This window comes from Podarcis pityusensis (assembly GCF_964106645.2).
Source record: "Podarcis pityusensis genome assembly, chromosome: 5".
Classification (NCBI taxonomy): Eukaryota; Metazoa; Chordata; class Lepidosauria; order Squamata; family Lacertidae; genus Podarcis; species Podarcis pityusensis.
This window is the reverse complement of record NC_138032.1, coordinates 78,841,438-78,863,257: the sequence shown is the minus strand read 5'-3', so window position 1 is coordinate 78,863,257 and position 21,820 is coordinate 78,841,438. Positions and strand designations below refer to the sequence as shown.

The following is a 21,820-nucleotide window of genomic DNA, read 5'->3' as shown; positions in this document are numbered from 1 at the left end:
GAAAATGGCAAGTTTTGGAGGAAGCCAGGCTTTATACTGTGTGTGAAGAGCCTGCTGTGACTTGTCTTTTTAATGTTGTGTCCGCCTTTGCCTTAGTTATTCTGCCTTGTTTCAAAAGGGAGGGGTGAAAAATGACAATGTTTTCATATTTCAGAGTTTTGGAGAATCTGCAATCACACAGTTCTGCCAGGAAGGAAGGAAGGGCACAAATAGAAAGTTCCCATATGTATTTGACCTAGGGAAAAAACTTTCTGGGATAAACCATTCAGCCCCTTATTTGCAAGGGGTATTGTGGGGCGGGGGGTTGTGTATGCGCCTTTGAGAGACAAAGCTGTAAGACATTTGTGGAACTTTAATTACCTTTAACTTTCTCTGTGGGATGAGATAGTTTTGAAAAGAGTTTTGAAAAGAAATTACTTATCGCTATCAACGCTCTTTAATTTTTCCTGATATGGCTCATGAGACCATTCCGTAGATTAAGCTTTAAATCTCTTAAGAACGAGCTCTTTAAAATAAGAATGTAATTTTACATTAAAAAAATTAAAACAATCAGCTGTGATATTTTGGCCTCTTTACAATGTCACAATATCTGTGTGTTTAACCCAGGCATGTCCAAAGTCCATTTGGGGGGCCTAATTTGGCCCTCCGGTCGGTTTAATCTGGCCCCTGTGGCAGTTTATTTCCTGGGGTTAAATTCCTAAAAAACCTCAACAACTTCAATCCTAAAAAAAGGTTAACAACTTTGGTTGGCACTTTGGTAGGCCCTCACGGCCCTTAACTTCATCAAATCTGGCCCTTTTTGAAAAAAGTTTGGACACCACTGGTTTAACCCCATGGATGCTGGGTGGTTATGAACAACAATTTCACCAGTGTCTTCCCCTCCCTCCATTTCAGGCTGTCCATCATGCCAGAAGTGACTAACACAGGGAGGTGAAGGCAGACAGCCTAATAAAAACTTATTCAGGGCTAGTAACCTGTAGATAGTGTTGCTTAGGTATCCCCCTGCTCTTCTTGATTTGGAATTGGCTGATCATGCCAACCTTTTCCCAATGATTTGGGAAATGCTTTCTGTCAGGCCTGATGTGGCCCAATTGACTCCCTCCGAGCCTGGATAAATGAATTAAACCAGTACATAGCAGAGGATTGAAAGTCTCCTTGGTTGCAGTCCTCTGTGGACTTTCCTACCTACTCTCCATCACAATATAAGTAAGGGAAGGGGGGAAATAAATGCTGGCCTGGCTGTGGCCAAGTCCTGAGGGAAGCCAAGCCGCACTTTGGAAGGGAGCAGGGTGCAACTATTTCCAATTGGAGGAGTTGGGAAATAAAATCAGTATTGGCAAGCTGGTGAAAAAAAATAATGTTGAAGGTACATTCTTTCACCTTTGGTGGACATGCCCAAAGATGAAGGCATTCTGGGAGATGATCTATAATGAAATGAAACAGGTATTTAAATATACCTTCCTGAAGAAACCAGAGGCCTTTCTCCTGGGCATGGTCGGCCAATTGGTGCCAAAGAAGGATAGAACTTTCTTTATGTACGCTACAACAGCAGCAAGAATACTTATTGCAAAGCATTGGAAGACACAAGATCTACCCACCAGGGAAGAATGGCAGATGAAGCTGATGGACTACATGGAACTGGCGGAAATGACTGGCAGAATCCGAGACCAGGGAGAAGAGTCGGTGGAAGAAGATTGGAAAAAAATTAAAGTATATTTACAGAAACATTGTAAAATTAATGAGTGTTAGAAGGATGCTGGAATGAAGCTATATGGTTTTAGTAGAAATGTAACAAAGAATTAAGTAAAAGCTGATTCATAATGGGCCAAAATGAAAAACTTTAAGGTTAGACCGTTAAGATAAATTATAGAACAAAAATTGAGAAAGATGGAAAGAATTTGCTGAAATAGTGAATTGAACTAGAATACAAAAAAGGGAGGTGTGAGGAGGTTGATGAAACAAGTAAAGGAAAGGTAAAGCTATGGAATATTGGATGTGTGTTTTAGTTTTTTTGTTTCTTTTTGCTGTATTGTTGTATTGCTTTTCTATGTTTTTCTTTGTATGTATTGTAAGGTATGTTCTGTAAAAAAAAAAATCTTTTTTTTATTTATTGTTGTCTTCTTTTCTTTTTTCTGTAATCTTTAAACTTCTAATAAATAGCATTTAAATAATAATAATAATAATGTGTCGACTCGAAACCTCATAACTACAGCCAGAGCTATTTTTCTAAGAAAAGAGGTGCCAGAACTCACCAGGAACACTTCCCTTGCTCTCTTACAGTGGCAATGGCACCCACCTGAGAGGTGCTAGAACAGAGTTCCAGCTGGGGGGAAAAGCCCTGACTTCAGCTAGAATTTTCACTATGTTGAACTTAGAACATCATGTGAAATGGAATATGTCTGCGGATTTCTGTTCTCCCTTTGAGTGTGGTGGTACTTTCTGTGTATGAAAAGCTTTGCCATTTTGCTGAGAAATTGTTGGTGAATGAAGATGCATAACCAAATCACTGCATCAGAGATGGAAATGACACATCTCTAAACACAAATCATAATGGCTTTTCTCTCTGAGAAAACAGATTATATTTCCTACTGCATTAATTTTCTCCTTCTTTTCCCCTTTAATAAACGGAAAAGCAAGAGTTTCATTTTACCCTCTTTGCTTTACCAATTAAGTAAATTGATACTGTGACATGTTGTGGTTGCAGGAATATGCAAGTTACACCCCTGCAGTGGTGATGCCTAGTTTTTATTTGGACTTGGAGCCTGATCCTATGCACATTTACTTGGAAGCAAGCCCTTCAGGGTTTGATGAGGCTTTTTGTTGTTGTTTAGTCGTGTCCGACTCTTCGTGACCCCATGGACCAGAGCACGCCAGGCACTTCTGTCTTCCACTGCCTCCCACAGTTTGGTCAAACTCATGCTGGTAGCTTCGAGAACACTGTCCAACCATCTCGTCCTCTGTTGTCCCCTTCTCCTTGTGCCCTCCATCTTTCCCAACATCAGGGTCTTTTCCAGGGAGTCTTCTCTTCTCATGAGGTGGTCAAAGTATTGGAGCCTCAGCTTCACGATCTGTCCTTAGTTTCCTGATCTGGCTTCGTTTCCTGTAAATATTAACAGAAAGGTGTTACTCTGAGATCCTTTGTAAGTTATTGGGAATCAAATGTTTTGCACAAATTAATGATACAGAATTCCTATCCTAAAACAATATTTGTTTATAGAGGTAGGGAATCATAGGACTGGCTCATTTTATGTGGCATTTATTAGACCACAGTTGAGTGGTGGTGAATTATAAACTCCTCTTCTGCATAGTTAAGATAGTAACTATGCTATTATATATTTGGAGGGGGTGTTGAGTCCATTCACAAGAGTCCTTACTTAAAAATCCAGGATTCAATTAATTTAATTTAATTAAATAAATAAACTTGAATTAATTCAATCATTGAATCTATAAAAACAAATATATTTGACTTTTTTGTCTCGTTTCCTGACAGAGAATCCATGTCTCTAAGGCCTGCATAATAGGTAGAAATTCAACTGGTGCAGCTACCCTCAGCTTCAGTTTGGTAAAGCTTCCTGATCACCTGGAAGCTCTTATTTCTTGTCACAAGCAAGTAGCTATGTATAGTTCTTTGCACAGAACTATAAAAGAAAAAGGTGGCAGTCACTGAAGCAGACCCAACTGTCTTCTGTCACTATTGGAAGGAAACCCAATGTGTTTCCCTAGCCCTACAGAGGGATAGCACTGCTGGATGACATTTTGCAATGCTCATAACAACCACAATTGTGGGACTTCCGGGTCAGCGCCATCGGTGAATGGCGGAGTTCCTCCGACCGGAGGAACGGACTCCATGGTAACTGGGTCTTCCCGCCGTGGCAAAGGTGGGGACCCGCTAGAAATCCCAGGCGGAGGAAGCCTGGGAATGTGGGGTTTGGCAGGGCACCAGAAGTGCCCCCCTACTCAACGGGAACCCCTTTTTGGGGCGCTGGATTGAAGCGGGGTGAGCAGCGCGGTGCTGCGAACTGACTGCTACTTTCACGGAGTGAAGCCACACAGCCATTGCCGGAGAGCGCTGACTTTTTCCTGTGGACAATTGGATTTAAAACAAGTACCCGTGAGTAGAAACGGAAAATTGGATCAAGAAATATCTTAATTTGGCATCGAAGCGGGAAGGTTCAAAACAGGAAGTCTGCCTTCCGCTTTTTGTATATAGACTAAAGCAAAACCTTCATATGCTAACACCTGGAAAGCTGTCAAAAAAGTCTAAATTTCCTTCATTCAGAATTACTGAAACCCCCTTGGAAGCAGGAGAAAAGGGGGGGGGTTGTTTAACCCCTGCAGGAGAGGGAGTGAGAAGGATAAGTTTCCACCGTCTCTAACCTGGGAACGGGGTGTCAGAGACAGAAATTGTAGGTTCATTGACTGTGAATGGAATATTTTGACAGATAGTTAAAGAAGAGAAACAAGCTGATTCCAATGTTGCCTTTTGCATCTTAAAGAAACAAAATATCTGAAAAATATCTGAAAAATGAAAGTAATTTTCCTTTGTTGGACTTGCCTTAAAAAAAAAAAATGGATACAAATAGAAATTGTCTCCTCTAGAGGGAGCTTGTTAAATTGTTTTTTTTTTTTTAAAGCAATTTATTGGGTTTTACAATAAAAGTAAACATAATAAACAATAAAACATTTGTCTTAACATAGTTTCACATTTTCTTTGGACTTCCTCACATCTCCCGCTCCCACTTTCATCGTTGTAACATTTTGTCAGCAATTTATCATCTTATTTAAATTCTTATATCCCTTCTATATTTCATAATCTTATAATTCTCGAAAGGAGCTAAATTTTCACAATCTTACTTATTTTCTTAAAAACTTCTAAATTTAGTGGTGCTCAGTTATTTTAATCTAGCATCTTATTTAGCATTCACTCAAATTACAATGCTTTTGTAAATAGTTCTTAAATTTCTTCCAATCCTCCTCAATCCTCTCTTCTCCCAGGTCACGGATTCTGCCGGTCATTTCAGCCAGTTCCATGTAGTCTATCAGTTGTATCTGCCATTCTTCCAGTGTGGGTAGATCTTGAGTTTTCCAATGTTTTGCGAGAAGTATCCTTGCTGCTGTTGTTGCATACATAAAAAATGTCTGGTCCTTCTTTGCCACCCCTTGGCCGACAATACCCAAAAGGAAAGCCTCTGGTTTCTTAGTGAAGGTATATTTAAATACCTTTTTCAATTCATTATAAATCATTTCCCAGAACGCCTTCACTTTAGGGCAAGTCCACCAGAGGTGGAAGAACGTTCCCTCACACTCTTTACATTTCCAACACTTATTATCAGACAGGTGGTAAATTTTGGCAAGTTTGACTGGGGTCATATACCATCTATAAATCATTTTCATTACATTTTCTTTCAGAGCGTTACATGCAGTAAATTTCAATCCATTACTCCACAACCTCTCCCAGTCCTCAAACATGATATTATGCCCAATGTCCTGTGCCCACCTTATCATAGCCGATTTAACCGTTTCATCTTGTGTATTCCATTTCAACAGCAAGTTATACATCCTTGAAAGTACCTTAATCTTTGGTTCTAACAATTCTGTTTCTAATTTCGATTTCTCCACCTGGAACCCTAGTTTCTTATCATTTTTAAAAACTTCTTTAATCTGAGCGTAATGTAACCAATCTCGCACTTTGTCTTTCATTTTCTCCAAACTCTGCAATTTCCAATTGTCTCCATCCTTTTCTAGTATTTCCCAATATTTTGGCCATTTAGCCTCCATATTGGGTCTTTTTCGGGCCTTGGCTTCCAGAGGTGAAAGCCACCTTGGTGTTTTATTTTCCAGCAAGTCTTTATATTTTGTCCAGGACTTTAAAATTGTGTCAGCTTTCAGACTTGGAAGATTCATAAAGAAGGAGAGGCCCAGAGACTGTTTGATAACATTGAGATCAAAGGAGGAAAGGGATAAGATTTTGGGCCTACATTACGTAAAGTCACTGGAGGTTTTGGATAGAAGAATTGAAATCTATAAAGATATCCCAAGACAACTGCTGGATCTTAGAGCCGCCTATTCTGAACTTGCTAAACTACTAAGGAGCAACGCAATTCCATTCAGGTGGGAATTTCCCCAAGGAATATCTTTTACCTTTAGAGGGAGAAAGGTCAAAGTAAGAACACTGGAAGAGAGAGACAAATTTTTGGCTACATACGGAGAGGATCTTCAAAAAGGAATTGAACTACCTTCTGGGCCTGGGGCAACGCCAGTATCAACACCAGCACCTGGGGAACCTGAAGATTCAGAGAAGATACCACCCCTGGAGAAATAACCAGATTGATCCAGGATGTCTCTGCAACTGCTGAGTTGGAATATTAATGGTTGTAACATTCCGGAAAAAAGGAAGAAAATATTTCATATATTAAAAAAAGAACAATTGGACATTATCTGTTTACAAGAAACACATGTGACGAGGCTCCACAGAAAAGTGTTAATAAATAAAAGATTGGGCCAGGAATTTGTATCGTCGGACAAAGTTAAGAAGAGAGGCGTGGTGATATATGCAAAAGAGAGCCTGTCACCTAAATTCCTATTTAAAGATGAACATGGAAGAATTTTGGCTATTGAGATACAATATCAAGGAGAGAAACTGTTGATATTAGGAATCTATGCACCTAATGAAGGGAAATCGGAATTTTACAAGAAGCTGCAGGAGACAATGCTGGACTATCTGGACTACAACAACATCATAATGATGGGAGATATGAATGGGGTCGTATCAACTAACATGGACAAGTCACAAAGTCAAAATGTTACAAAAGACGGCAGACTACCTAAAACTTTCTTTGAAATGACTGACAATATGGATTTGATTGACATTTGGAGGACAAAGAACCCACTAGGAAGAGAGGGAACATTCTTTTCTGAAGCCCAACTGACCTGGACAAGAATCGACCAAATATGGATTTCTAGAGGCCTGGCACCTAAGGTCAGAAAAGTGGAAATCTGCCCAAAGACCTGTTCCGACCATAATGCAGTAAAGATGGATATGACACTATTACCAACTGGATCCTTTAGATGGAAGATGAATGACAATTTGTTTAGAGATCAGGAAATTACCAAGAAGGCCCAAAAAGTTTTGAAGGACTACTTTGAGATAAATATGAATAATATGGTGGAAAAAAGAATAATCTGGGACGCAAGCAAAGCTGTAATGAGGGGATTCTTGATACAACAGAATGCAGTAAAGAAAAGAACACAAAATGAGAAAAAAGATAAGATCTTGGATAAAATAAAAGAATTAGAGAAGAAATTAAGAGTGAATCCGAAGTCACAGCCAACTCTGAGAGAAATTAAACTTTATCAAACACAATATTCTAAATTGATAAATCAGGAAATTGAATGGAAGGTTAAATTAATGAAACAAAAAACGTTTGAGTCGGCGAATAAATGTGGAAAACTGCTAGCTTGGCAGTTGAAGAGAAGACAAAGATTAAATACTGTTACAAACTTAGAGGTTGATGGAAAAATCATCCAGAATCCAGTGGATATCAGAAAGTGTTTCCAGAGATACTTCAAAAAATTATACACCCAAGGGCCGCAAGACGATGTTGAGATTAAACAATTTTTGGCAAAAAACGGACTATCTAAATTGTCACAAGAAAATAGGACAATCCTGAATTCTAAAATAACACGACAGGAGATCGAACAAGCCATCCAGAACATGCAACTCGGCAAATCTCCAGGACCAGATGGGCTGACCTCCAAGTACTATAAGACATTAAAAGACTATTTGATACAACCTTTGATGGAGGTCAGCAATGAAATTATGGAGGGGAAGAGGGCACCGGAGTCGTGGAAGGAAGCGTTCATCACATTAATACCAAAGTCGGAAGCTGAAAAGACACAACTTAAGAACTACCGTCCCATCTCTCTTTTAAATGTGGATTACAAAATATTTGCAGACATTTTGGCAAATAGATTTAAAAAAGTTTTAAATGAAGTAATTCATAAGGACCAGGCCGGCTTTCTCCCAGGTAGACATCTGTTTGCTAATACAAGGAACATTATTGACATTTTGGAACTTTTGCAAACAGATATAAATACAAAAGCAGTTTTAATTTTTATAGACGCGGAGAAGGCCTTTGACAATATCTCCTGGAAATTTATGATGGGAAATTTAAAAGAGATGGGAGTGGGACGGGGTTTTGAGAATGGGATTGAGGCGATATATTCAGAACAGAAAGCTAAACTGATAGTTAATAATGTGGTTACAGAAGAGTTCAAAATTGAAAAAGGGACACGACAAGGTTGCCCTATTTCCCCTTTGTTATTCATTTCGGTTCTGGAAGTGCTATTGAACATGATTAGAGGGGATCGGTTGGTGGAAGGAATTCAGGTCGGTCAGAAACAATATAAATTAAAAGCTTTCGCAGATGACCTGGTTTTGACCTTGCAGAAGCCAGAGCCCAGTACGAAAAGAGTATTACAACTGATTAATGACTTTGGTCGGGTGGCTGGATTTAAACTAAATAAACAGAAAACTAAGGTTTTGGGGAAAAATTTGACTGATACAGAGTCAGAACGGTTTCAGAATGAGACGGAACTTAATGTGGTTAAAAAAGTAAAATACCTAGGGGTAAACATAACAGTAAAAAATCTAAGTCTATTTAAGGACAATTATGAAAAATGCTGGACAGAAATTAAGAGAGACTTAGATAGTTGGTCAAAATTGAAACTTTCTTTGTTAGGCCGAATTGCTGCTATCAAGATGAATGTATTGCCAAGGATGTTGTTTTTATTTCAAACACTTCAGGTTTTGGACAAAACGGAGTGCTTTCAGAAGTGGCAGAGAGACATTTCTAAGTTTGTCTGGCAGGGCAAAAAGCCCAGAATTAAGTTTAAGATATTAACCGATGCAAAACAAAGAGGGGGCTTTGCCCTGCCAGACTTAAAGTTGTATTATGAAGCCGCAGCGTTCTGCTGGCTAAAAGACTGGCTACTTCTTGAAGACACTGATGTGTTAGATTTGGAAGGGTTTAACAATGCCTTTGGATGGCATGCATATTTATGGTATGACAAGGTTAAAGCAAATAAGGCCTTTAAGAACCATATTGTCAGAAAATCATTGTTTAATGTCGGGAGCTTGTTAAATTGTTGCAGCAGTATACTTGAGGACTCAACAGCTGTGAGATTAAGACCGTGGGAACAGTCTTTTCTGACCTTGCCTAAAGATGTGCTGGGAGGAAGCTTGGGTGCTTGCCTTATGCAAGACAAGTGCCCTGTTGGAACAGATGCATGAGAAGATGGACTTGATGAATGAAAAAATGGATTTGACTGTTGTGGTTAATAACTGTGGACAAACAGGGAATATTGATATAGAAACTATTCAGGGACCAACTCATGAATCTGTACTGACTGGACAAGAACAGAAGATAATGGAGGAGGGTGCGGTTGCACCTCAAATAATACAAATGGAGAGACCCGAGGCCCTACAGGAGCATAAGCCACTGTCATTGAAGATTGAAGTTGGAATGGGCCAGGGGGAGTCTGGTGCTGAGGAGGTTCCTAACTTTGGAGAGACCTTGAAATATGTTTTTAAATACTTTTTGGATTTTATCGAGGACTGTGGGGAGTGGGACTTTGGGGAATGGATGGGTTTGATGAAGAGAGATGGAGACAATTCTGGGTTGGAATCCCCCAGAGAACTACTCCTCAATGAGAAAGGAAAGGAATTAAGAAAGAGACCAACAAAAGACAAGGAAAAGGGCAAGTATAAACAAGAAGAAGAAGAAATGCAGAAGGGACATGGAAGAGACTTAAGGGCCTCGGACATAAGGCTTCCAGGCTGATGGACTAGATGGATTGGACAGTAAGGACTGACACGATCCGAGACCAGGAAGATGAGACGTTGGATGAAGATTGGAAGAAAATTTATAAAGAAAACTTTATTTAGGGAATTAGCTTAAAATTAATGAATATTAGGGAAAATGTTGGAATGAAACTATATGACTCTAGCAGAAATGATATCAGGAGTTATGTATATTTGAAAACTAAGATTCAAGCTTTAAGGTATTTTAGGGTAAGATAAGGTTAAATAAATTAAGGTAATTTGAATAACAGAATATGGGGAAATATGGTAAGGATTTGCTCAGCTAATTATTGTTAAACTGTCAAGATAAATTTTTAAACAAAAATTGAGAAAGATGGAAAGAATTTGCTGAAATAACTAATTAAACTAGAATACAAAAAGGGAGGTGTGAGGAGGTCAATGAAACAAGCAAATGGAAGTTATAGATATGTAATTTGGGATCTATGTTGTTTTCTTTTTTCTTTTGTTTTCCTTTTTCCTTTTTATCTTTTTGTTGTATTGTTGTATTGGTTTTTGTGTTTTTTCTTTCTTTTTTTCTATGTATTATAGTGTTGTTTTTTAATTTTTCTTTTTTCTTTACAACTTTGAAACTACTAATAAATATTATTATTTTTTAAAAAAATAACAACCACAATTGTGCTTTAGTGCTTGAAAGGTACTAATGCATGTCTTTTAGAAGAGGGCAGCATCTCCTTTTATTATTTTATATAGGACAGGTCAGTAAGATTAGGACAATTTCTAAATGCGTATGTTATCCAAAATAGCTGGCGGTTAAAGATTTAGAAACGTAATAATATTTTTACTGTTTGCTGTTGTTAAAAAAAAAGTCATTCCATTCAGCGTTCATGGTGATAAAGAGTTTGTATGCAAGGTCTAATCAACTCAAGAACGGGGGAGAATAACCCTCATATGAATGCTACTGTTGTTATATAAAGCTTGGCAATGACAAACATCATTAATATCCAAAAGTATATACCAGCAAATACGTTTTACTCACACTGGAGGGCAAATAACATACTATAGGTAAATATATGCCATGAAGCTCCTTGGTGCTGTCTTTTTTTAAAAAAAGGGAAAAACAGGTTTCAGGGTTATTTTGAGCAAAGGCCCTGTGAGAGATGGTTGTGTAAATTAACCATATTGTCGCCGCCAATATTTGTATGTGCTCCTGAAGCTCTTTTCAGCTGCTTTTTTCTGCAACCCTACAGGAGTCTAGATGTATGTCTGTGAACTGTCCAGGGTTCAAATGCTTGTCTGAAGCGGAGTCAGATGTTGCAAGTTAGTGCCTCAGACACGAGCTGCATTCACGCATATACTTTTAAGTACCGTATTTTTTGCTCTATAGGACTCACTTTTTCCCTCCTAAAAAGTAAGGGGAAATGTGTGTGCGTCTTATGGAGCGAATGCAGGCTGCGCAGCTATCACAGAAGCCAGAACAGCAAGCGCAGCGATCCCTCTTGCTGTTCTGGCTTCTGAGATTCAGAATATTTTTTTTCTTGTTTTCCTCCTCCAAAAACTAGGTGCGTCTTGTGGTCTGGTGCGTCTTATAGGGCGAAAAATACGGTATATTTGTGGGTCCCTCCTCACTCACCCAAAGCAGCTGAGGAAACTAAAAGAGTTTTAGATAGGTGTCGTGAAATTTCTCATGAGATGCTGAGGCATCACGTCTCTTAAGTAGCTGTTGAATGGCATATTTTCGTATGGGTCCATTTTAGTCACTTACTTGTCAGATATAGGATATAGCAAGCGTGCATCTTTTGCTGCAGTCTACAAATAGTGTGGTGTTTCTGTAGCTGAGTTTCAGAAACAGAGTGCCAGGCATGCTCTTTGTAGTGCAGACTGGATTGCAAATACAGGTCAGGTGAAACTGTGTTTCTCAGGGGGTTTGCTACTAAACGGCCGATTTATCCTACGTGTAAGACCTGATTACCCCTCTTGCTCCCCATTATTTCACAAATGGTGTCAGTCAAGCCTGCACCTGTATGAGTGGCATTTCGGCAACACACTTGAGCCTAATCAGTGCTGGCTGCCACAATTAACCTTACTAGTATTGCTAAGTATTTCTTACAGTTCCTTCCTTAACGGGTCAATTTTGATGAATTGCAGCCTGAAACTGCTGCACTCTGTGTAAAAACAGGGCCTTCAAGGCACAGTCTGTCACCTGCCAACCAAAGGGAGACCGTTCAAGTACACCTGTCATTTCTTTCACGTTGTACTTTCTCCTGGGCAGTTAGGGAAGGGGTTTTCTTTTCTTTTTTAAAAAAATAAATTTTATTGAAGTTATTTACAACACAAATCCACTACAACAACGAAAACAAATAAATCTACCACCATAACATCTAAAATGAAACAAACTTAACAACAATACACTTACAACAAAGAAAAAACATAACAAAGAAATGAAAGACTTCCTTTATCCTGTACACGGCTTCCTTATTTACTTCTTATAAACTGTTTCCGGTATAGATAATTATTACTGGCTATTTTAAATTGTAACTTAAGAACCATAAATCCTCCTGCAGGAACTAATCGAAACAAGTCCAGGTGGTTATTTGGGGGCACTGCTTGATAAAATATTCTCTACATTATCCCCGTTTTTGAAATTCTTGTCTGGGGTGGCCCCTGATTGCCTCTGTTAGTCTGGCCAATTCAATATAATCTAATAGTTTATCCTGCCATTCCTTTTTTGTTGGCGTGATTTCTTTCTTCCAATTTCTGACAATTAAGTTCCTTGCCACACCTGTGGCATAGAGAAATACTTTTTGATTTTCTTTTGCTATATGTATATCTTTATCTGTTATCCCTAGTAGGAAAGCTTCTGTATTTTTCACAAAGTTGTATTTAATTTTTTTTTAAAAAATTCATCATACACTATATCCCAGAAACTTTCGATTTTATCACAGGTCCACCAAATATGTATGAGTGTCCCCTCTGCATTCTTACACCTCCAACACAAATTTGTTTTCGTTTTATACATTTTAGCTATTTCGGCCGGTGTTAAATACTATCTATAAAAGATACTGATTAGATTTTCTCTTAATGTTTCACAGCCTGTAAATTTCCAATTCTTTTCCCATAATTCCTCCCATGCTGATAAATTAATAATTTCCCCTATATCCAAAGCCCACCTAATCATCACCTCCTTGACTTGCTCGAGCAGCGAAGGGGATTTCATCCCTGTGTGTTTGTGGCTCCAGTGTAAGCACAGAGCCTTGTATTTATCTCTTTCAGATGTTCACAGGAGCTTCTTCTCATGGCTGCACGATACACATAAATGTATGTCAGAATTGGAAGGGAGCACTGGGACACATCCCATAGAAAGGCCTGGGAACATAGGACTTTAGGAAGCATGGTCCCATAAGTGCAGAATAGGGGTGATGGATCAGTCTGTGGAGGCAGAGTCAATCAAAGGCCAGTATCCAAACCAAGAGGTCCATCTAAAGAAGAATTGAACAAGAATTTAAAAGGGAGGCAGATAGATGGACAAGGAAGTCAGAATCATGGTTGTGAGGCAGAAACTAGAAGATAAAAAGGCAGGCAGGCAGGATGACAAAAAGACACATCCAGAAAGAGACTTTAGGAACCACACAAGGCTGTAGCATCTTTTACCTGAACTAGAATTATTCATACCCAGGTAAGGAGGAGATTAAATCAGCTTCTTCCAGAGGCAGACTGAGAGCAGGGTGGAGAACCACACAGTGGCCTATTTGGACAATAATGTTCTCACCTGCTCCGTAGACATTTGACTCATCATGAAGTGTAGCAGTACACAGACCAGGAGACTCCTGGCTTGAGTCCCAAGTGATACTGACAGAGTGAAAACTGTTTTCAACCTCAGTTGAGGAGGTAGACCGGAAGAGCACCAATTTCTCCAAGGGAGGAAGGAATTGTTCAACAGTTTCATCCCACAGTTTCTTGTGGGTGGGGCTCACCATTAGTGGTCACAATCAGACAACTTCTTCCTTTTTCCATAAGCAGCATCAGAGCTGGTAGTCTGACCAACATTTTCCAGGCTCCAGATGTTGGAATCCAGGCACTGTAGGGAGGTGGGGTGGGGAATGGTGGAGAATATTTGGAGTAAACTCTGCAAAAGATCTCAGGGGCAAAATCCCTCTAAAAATAACAGAGGGTCAGCAGCTTGGGCCATTATTAGTTGAATGCTAGGGGTTTTCTTGTTTAGACGCTATTTACCAAGGACTATATTTGGTCCCATCTATCGTTCTTCACTATGGTGGCCAGGTGCAAAAAAAAAAAAAAAAAAAAAAAGGTCAAGCTTCCTGCACCTCTAATAATTTCTCTAATAATTTCATTAGAATTCCATCCAGGGTCTGAAATTCCATCTTCTACACAACTATTGGAGGTGCAGGAGCACTTTGTGTCGTTATTTGTTTGTTGCTGTCTTTGCAACTGGCAACTATATTCACAGTCCTGTCCTGATCTAAAATGAATTTTGACTTCTTTTCAGCTTTTGTTGTTGTTGTTGTTTAGTCGTTTAGTCGTGTCCGACTCTTCATGACCCCATGGACCAGAGCACACCAGGCACTTCTGTCTTCCACTGCCTCCCGCAGTTTGGTCAAACTCATGCTGGTAGCTTCGAGAACACTGTCCAACCATCTCGTCCTCTGTCGTCCCCTTCTTCTTGTGTCCTCCATCTTTCCCAACATCAGGGTCTTTTCCAGGGAGTCTTCTCTTCTCATGAGGTGGCCAAAGTATTGGAGCCTCAGCTTCACGATCTGTCCTTCCAGTGAGCACTCAGGGCTGATTCCCTTAAGAATGGAGAGGTTTGATCTTCTTGCAGTCCATGGGACTCTCAAGAGTCTCTTCCAGCACCATAATTCAAAAGCATCAATTCTTTGGCGATTAGCCTTCTTTATGGTCCAGCTCTCACTTCCATACATCACTACTGGGAAAACCATTAGTGATGCATAAAATACATTTTCTCTTTAAATAAAAGAGACTTTGAAGTGGGGTGGGGAGGAAACATTGCATTTGCCTGTTATTCATTTTTGTGTTTGTTTGTTTATTTATTTATTTATTTTTTAATACCACCCTCCATTCATAGATCTCAGGGTGGTTTTTATGCTTGATTTCCCTGCTTCAAAATCTTGCAGAACTCAGTGCACTTCTAGCACCACTGGTCATCCTTAGTGTCTATCTCTATTCTTTCCTTTCTTTCTTTCATGATGACTCACTAGAGCCTGAATCTGTCTCTAGCAGTCTTAGCTTTCATAGATCTCACCATGCATTTGGAACTGATAAATGCAGTTCCTTCTGTTTGGAGTTGTTCCCCTCCCCCCAACTTTGGCAGCACAATATATTCAATCTCTCTAATTGTTTGAATCTTTCTTCTTTCATTCTAACTCACCACCACCAATTACTGTACATCCTCCCAGCTGATCAATGTCAGGTCTTTCTTCTAATCATTTTAATTTGCTCTGCTTTATGCATTGATAATTCTTGAGTGCAGTCTTCCAGAAACAACCCTGGCAGCAAGGAGACAGTTGTCAAAAGAGCTTATACGTATAGTTTCCTCCGTACTCAAAATCCCCCTGTTAACACAGTCAAACTGTGCAAGAACAGGGAGATATGAGCAATAGTGTATGGGAAATGTCAGAGACTATTATCGGGAAGGGGGAAAAAAATCTAGATAAATATTCCCATTATTGAAATTATGGTTCTTGGGAAATCATTCTGTGGAGTTGGGCAGTTTATAACTGATACACCTTAAGACTGCTTCACATATTTAGCTGGGCAGAAATTATTTTTGCAAGACTGGAGCAAGTGCCCCATGCTTATGTAAGATCATATTGTATGGCAGCTGGTGAATGCATAGTCCATAGTGTGTAGGCTTGATTACTGTGATATTTTCCAAGTTGGAAAAAATGTGTTTGTAGGTATTTACATATATGTGCTGCATGCATCCTGAATACACTGGTTTATAGCCACACCTGTCTATTAGATGAGTATCACAACTGACCATATGAACTACAACTACTACAACTTTGTTCACTTATTCTAGAAATCTGTGGCCTGGGCTCATGTTCAGCATTCTCCCCTATTTTCCCAATCAGGTGCTTTCAATAGTCAACTCCTCTGCTTTGCTACTGCTCTAAGGTTAGTTCCATTGCTGACAGTCCCAAACACAAAATCACAAAAAAATCCCACTTGAAAACCTTGAGGATTGCTATTTTATGTATTTCTCTAAATTCCAGCACCGATCTTTCAGATGGCATATTTCCTTGACATTCATCAAATTTGCAGCTGCACATATAATGAACAGGAAGCGGCATTTCAGAATGATGCTGTCTTAATTACATGTTTCAGCTTTCCAAATTTGAAAGTAATAACATTAAAAAATTAGCCTGAACTGTAAATAAAAAAATAAAAAAATGCCACAGTGTAAAAAGAGTTGAGAACAGATAATAACATTGGTCCAGATGATAGCAATGAAAGATATGGGGTTTTTTGGCAGACAGGAATAAATGTTAGAAGAACTTTTCATTTTTCAGAGGCCAATAGGTCACTGACCTGAATGAAACTGTTTCACAGAGCTGTAAATACGCAGATCTGCCAAATGTGCTGATTGGATTGAGTTCCTGCCTGGAAATGTGCCAAATCCCCTGGTAACCTTGTGGATTCCATATGGGGTAGTCCAAGGGATGCCCGTCTCCTCTTGCTTTTTTTTCCATTTTAAAATAATTGCAGCTGCCTACAACTGGCCAAGTAACTGAAGGGGCTCCTGCCACCATTATGATGAAAACAATGAAACTATGGCAACAGACTCCCTGGGAGTGATGCAACTTCATGACACGTGATCACTCTTGGAGGAAATGGGGAGGTGGGTGCCTCTGTACAGCAAGAGAAGAAAAGGGGAAATGACCATTTTGTGTTGTCTTAACTATATATAAAAAGTTCTGTGTCGGTTATGGGAATGGTGCTGATTCCTCCTAAAACATCCACATGGAACCAGCATGGGCTGGGCCTTTCTCCAAGCTTGTGCAGAATCTGCAGCACTTAGAATCTGGTGTTGGGCCCACTCCTATTTCCTGCTCCCCTTCCCTCCACTGCCTGTTTATTCCACCTCCCTTAGAATAAGGATTTTACACCTTGGGAAATGGAGAAAATGGCAGGGTAGGGACAGAAGAATCAAGGAAGGAACTGTGTGGCGTGGTTTGGGGGGCAGTTAAGGAGGGTGGTTGCAAGCTCACCTTTACACTTGTCACATGCGTTGCAGGCTTTGAAGCTGAAGTAACAGGAAAAAGGAGGCCTTTCCTCCATCAAAGGAACTAGGGGTGTTTGTTTTGTTGTGCTCTCTCCCTTGACATTACTTCAGTCTGGTCTGGCTTGAGCTTTTTGTGGCTTGAATGAGAGCCAGCTGGATAATCTCTTTTAGATGGTGACAGGGGAAGCCAGCCAACCACACCATCTGAATAAGAATAAAGAGAAGCACAGAGCACCATGTTGCTTTTGGACCACATAAATCACATCTGAAACAGTTCAGTGTTTCTTGCAAGAAGGGCTCTGAAATAAATCCTGTGGTGTGTGGTTTTCAGAAAGAATCTTAATGCCAGAAGCTGATGAATTAATCAGTTAATGCCCATTTTAAATCATCTACTTGGGATGAGTGGCCTTTCTTACTTTTTGGTATTGTTCTGTGGGTTGGCCAGCAGGCTGCTCCTTCCTTCCTAATTTAGCATGGAGAGTTTCCAAAATTGATTCCACTACTGGTGCCTGTGCAGCTTTCCATGGCTTTCAATGCCTTCTGCCCATTGGCATGTCCTCTGCTTCTTTTGTCCTGATGGGCAGAAGCGATTGTGTGTATTGAGGCAAAAAGTGCTGGGTGCACCAAAGAATCTCGATGTCCTTGTGGAAACAGTTAACATAAAGGTTCCTTTTTGTGCTGCCGTTCATCATTGTGCACAAGCACTTGTGCACTTCAGCAACCTGGAAAAGTAAAATAAAAAAGTCTAGCAATGAACAGACAGAAATCTACATGAGTTTTCCACACATGCAGTCATCAATGTAGACGCTAGAAATCACAACCAAATTAGCAAGATGCTAATTCACCAGGGACACTCTGCAAAAAGAGCAGGTACTGTTAATTCTGAGCAGAATCAGCACAGACCATAGCTGTCAACTTTTCCCTTTTCTTGCGAGGAATCCTATTCGGAATAAGGGAATTTCCCTTAAAAAAAGGGATACGTTGACAGCTATGGCACAGACATGGCCTACTGCCCAAATCCTCTACTATGATTACCTCTGCCACTTAATATCCTGTCACCCTCTTCCACATGGGGGGGGGGAGTCATATTGGGGAAGGGGTTCAGTGTAGCATCTCTCTGCATTACTGGCTAGCAGTATATGGTGCTACTGTTGTAATGACACTGGTTGCATCTTTTCCCACAAGGGAAATGTGGGTTGAACTGTGTGGTCTCAGGGGGCAGGTGTATCAGAGCCTTTGAACATGCTCCAGAGGCCCTGTTGAGGGCTTTTTGTTGTGTGTGCTTTTAATTGATCATTATTCACGTTGTGCATTGTGACATCATCCCACTTGGCACACCAGGTATGTTCAGCCCTCCTGATATGAACTATAACTCCATATGTATGGAAACATTTTTGCTTCATCTAAATTGCCCCTTTTGAATACTTTCAGGCCACTTTATTTCAAAAAATAAAAATAAAAATCTATAAGGCAGCACTTATTTATTTATTTTTAAAAGAAAAATCCAGCTATCAAAACTGGTGAATAATGTCTGTACACTTACATAGGCATGCGTAGGCAGGCAGGCTACTATTTTCTTGTCTGGCAGAATTGTGAATTTATGGATGTCACTGCAAATGTAATTCATTCCTAAAATCAATTATGTATGCCAGATCTAATAAAATGATCAACCAGCAAATATCCTACGTCTGTTGCTTAGGAATTGTCTTCAAAGTTTCTGTTTGTCTATTGGATGCCACTCCCCCTCATCCTCCCATTATTTGCATGTTTAGTAGGACACCCCCCCCCCCTTATTTGAGCTCAGACAGTACACCTGTTACCTCAATAATGGGAGGATAAAGAATATACCTTTCTTCACATCTAAAATTCACGTTTAGAGAAGTAAGAATAAATATAGAAAAATGCAGAAAACCAAATTCATTTAAATTGAATAGATTATAGGGAAAATATAAAAATTACATGGAAGGTTTAATATTGACCTACTTCCAACTCCTATTTAATTCAGTAAGGAAAGAAAAAGGAATGAAAATTGAGTAAATAAACATTGATATAGATGCAGATACTGGTAACATTTCTTCACTTTTAGCGTTTCACTTGCAAGTTATGTCAAGTACATCTTTAAAGGGGGAAATTTTAATAGTTTTTTGTCAACTTGTTTGAAAATTGCAGTCTCATTTCTGCCGCCGCATGAGGGGGGAAAACTCTGTTTACTCTTCTTGACATAAGTTATGTCAGCAAACACCTATAATTTCTGGTAAGACAACCCTAATAATTACCTGTTTTAGAGTTTTTAAACAGTATATTTATGTGGTACAAATTTGCAAGTGGGCTGGTGGGTGTGAACGCTCTTTCAGTAGAAGTGAGAAATTTCTCAGCCAAATCACTCAGAGGATACAGAGCTATCATCTTTGATGAGACCACCCACAGCCAGACATAATGTCATGTTCATATTCTGCGTGAGTCAAATCCCTTAAACATGGGGTTTTTTTGCTGTTTCGAATACTTACTTTCCCATATGCTTCAATGGGCCGCAGATAAAAATGGGAATGCTTTTGAAAATGTCACAGGCCCTGAACTGGCATTGCAGGGGGTTGGACTAGATGATCCTCAGGGTCCCTTCCAACTCTACAGTTCTATGATTCTATTTGAACCCAGGTATCGCATGCTTTGTGCCATAACAGTTACTTGCCAGAAGAAGGTTTTTCCTGGACCACGCTGTAGTTTTTTTGGAGCCAAATTGTGAGCACCCAGAGGGATGGGTTACAACTGCCAGCTCAGCAAAGAGCAGGTGACACACAAAAGCAATAAAATTTTACTTGGTCCTACAAAGCTACAGACACTGGCCTTGCTCTGAGCAATTTGGCACTCTGGCATAGACTGAGCTTTCAGACTGAGCACCTGTTTTCCTGCTTCTTTTAAGCTTGTCTCCAGACAAGGAGCCCTGAAACGTATGTAGCAATGGCCAAGCGCATCTGTTCTGTTCTGAACTGGGTCACCAAACCAAGCAAACAACCAAAAAGCAGAGTTGATTCCAAGTCAATCCTGGCATTAGGAGATGATGGGTCCCTCCCTCCAGTTCCTCTGTGAGACCTGAAACCCCTTATTTATGGTGATTTGGGGGGGATTTCCTTCCCCTCCCTCTCTGAAATTTGAAATGCTACCACAGCACTGCTGCAGGTAGCAGGGATACTAGGAAATGTAATTTCAAATGCTAGGGACCAAGAGTTATTTAACTACTTCCCTACCTGACTCTGTTGTCACCACAGCCAGATAAATAAATGGGGGAAACATCTTGCTCAGATTTCAGTCTCAGCTGCAGAACATGACAGGGTCAGGGTTGCCTGGTTCAGAATACTGGCATATTTTATGAGCATGCTGAATTCATTTCACCCCCCAAATCTGTAGCCCCATGTCCATCTTCCATTACACATTGCTGAAAGTTCTTTTCTATCTTTTGGGTTTATGTGTTGGCTTCTTCAGCACAGACTATAGGAGTGTTTCTTTTCTTAGGGTCATACGAATCAAGAAAGGGGAGCTCTTATATTTTCGCACCTTGAAAACACTACTTGTGTGTTATGCTCAAGAGTATTGCAGTATGCAGTCCTGCAGTCCTGCCATTCAAGCACAGACATTTATGTGACTGGGTTGAATCAGAATTGTATATCCTGAGAAACTCAATTTTCATTGGCAGTATGCATGTGGGGCAAAGTTTTATTAGATCTCAAGACTGAGAGGGTGGGATTGAAGCGGATATCCAATAATTTGGTGAAATTCTAGAAGCCAGAACGTGGAGTGATTGTGCCTAAATTCCTGTGGACAAAGGTTACATAACCCTTTGCCCTTTCTCATAACTAGCAAACGCGGAAAAAAATATGAAAATTCTCTCAATTTTCACTATTCATACATGTCACAGAATTTTGAATTCCTTGGTGCATAGTCTGTAAACAGTCTTGGTTTTATGCTTGTGTTCCGGCAATTAAGTTTAGAAGCACTACAAAAAAATGGAGTGAATATCAGCAGCCTGATAACTTTGTTAATACAAATTGTTGCAGATCATCACCAACAATAATTAGTGCAGAACTCTGAAACTTGTCTTCTAACAGGGACAACATAGGAAAGATATCTCTTCAATTACTGATTTTTTTCTTAGTGTAATTCAAGTTCTTGATGGTTATCTTTAAAACCCTAAATGGCTGTGTGTGACGGAAAAGTTGGTTAAAAGAAGGGTTAATGCACGGCAGCCTCTGACTGGCTGAGGTTCCAGGAGGGAAGATATAAAAGGAATGGATTCTGGAGACACAGTAGGTTGGTCGTGAAGGAGGGTTGGTTGTTGGTTGGATTTGGGAAGTTGGTTGGTGTGAGGAGCGAAAAGGAGTGAGGTTGGTTGGTTCGGAGGTGGGTTTTGGGAACTGAGTTAGTTAGGTAGGGAGATACTGGAGATTTTGGGACTGTCAGGAGAGAGAGTTGGTTCAAGATAAACATCCACTCTGAGTGTAATACGGAAGGTACCTTAGGAACAGGACTGTTTAACAGGGTGTGTGTCTGAAGTAAAGTACAACCCTGGAAAGGAGCCAAACTCTAAAGCAGTACCTAAGTTTTATCCCTCTACGTTGTCATGTTACCTTGGATTTTAAGTAAAGTGTTCTTGTTTATTTCAAAAGAAAACCCAACAGAAACTCCAATTCTTAGTTTTCCCCTCACGAAGGTCCCCCAACATTATACTCTGGGAACGTTTG

The 21,820-nt window shown here is 39.8% G+C and overlaps 1 protein-coding gene and 1 long non-coding RNA gene across 4 annotated transcripts in view; one reads left to right on the top strand and one right to left on the bottom strand.

Moving 5' to 3' along the window:
* NRG3 (neuregulin 3) overlaps positions 1-21,820 on the top strand; it is a 611,141-nt gene that overhangs the window by 423,513 nt on the left and 165,808 nt on the right. The gene's annotated exons all lie outside the window — the stretch shown is intronic.
* On the bottom strand, positions 2,730-16,628 carry LOC308477009. Its single transcript, XR_013986339.1, has 2 exons — positions 16,391-16,628; positions 2,730-3,100 (listed from the first exon to the last, which is right to left on the bottom strand). It is a non-coding gene; the product is annotated as an uncharacterized lncRNA (long non-coding RNA).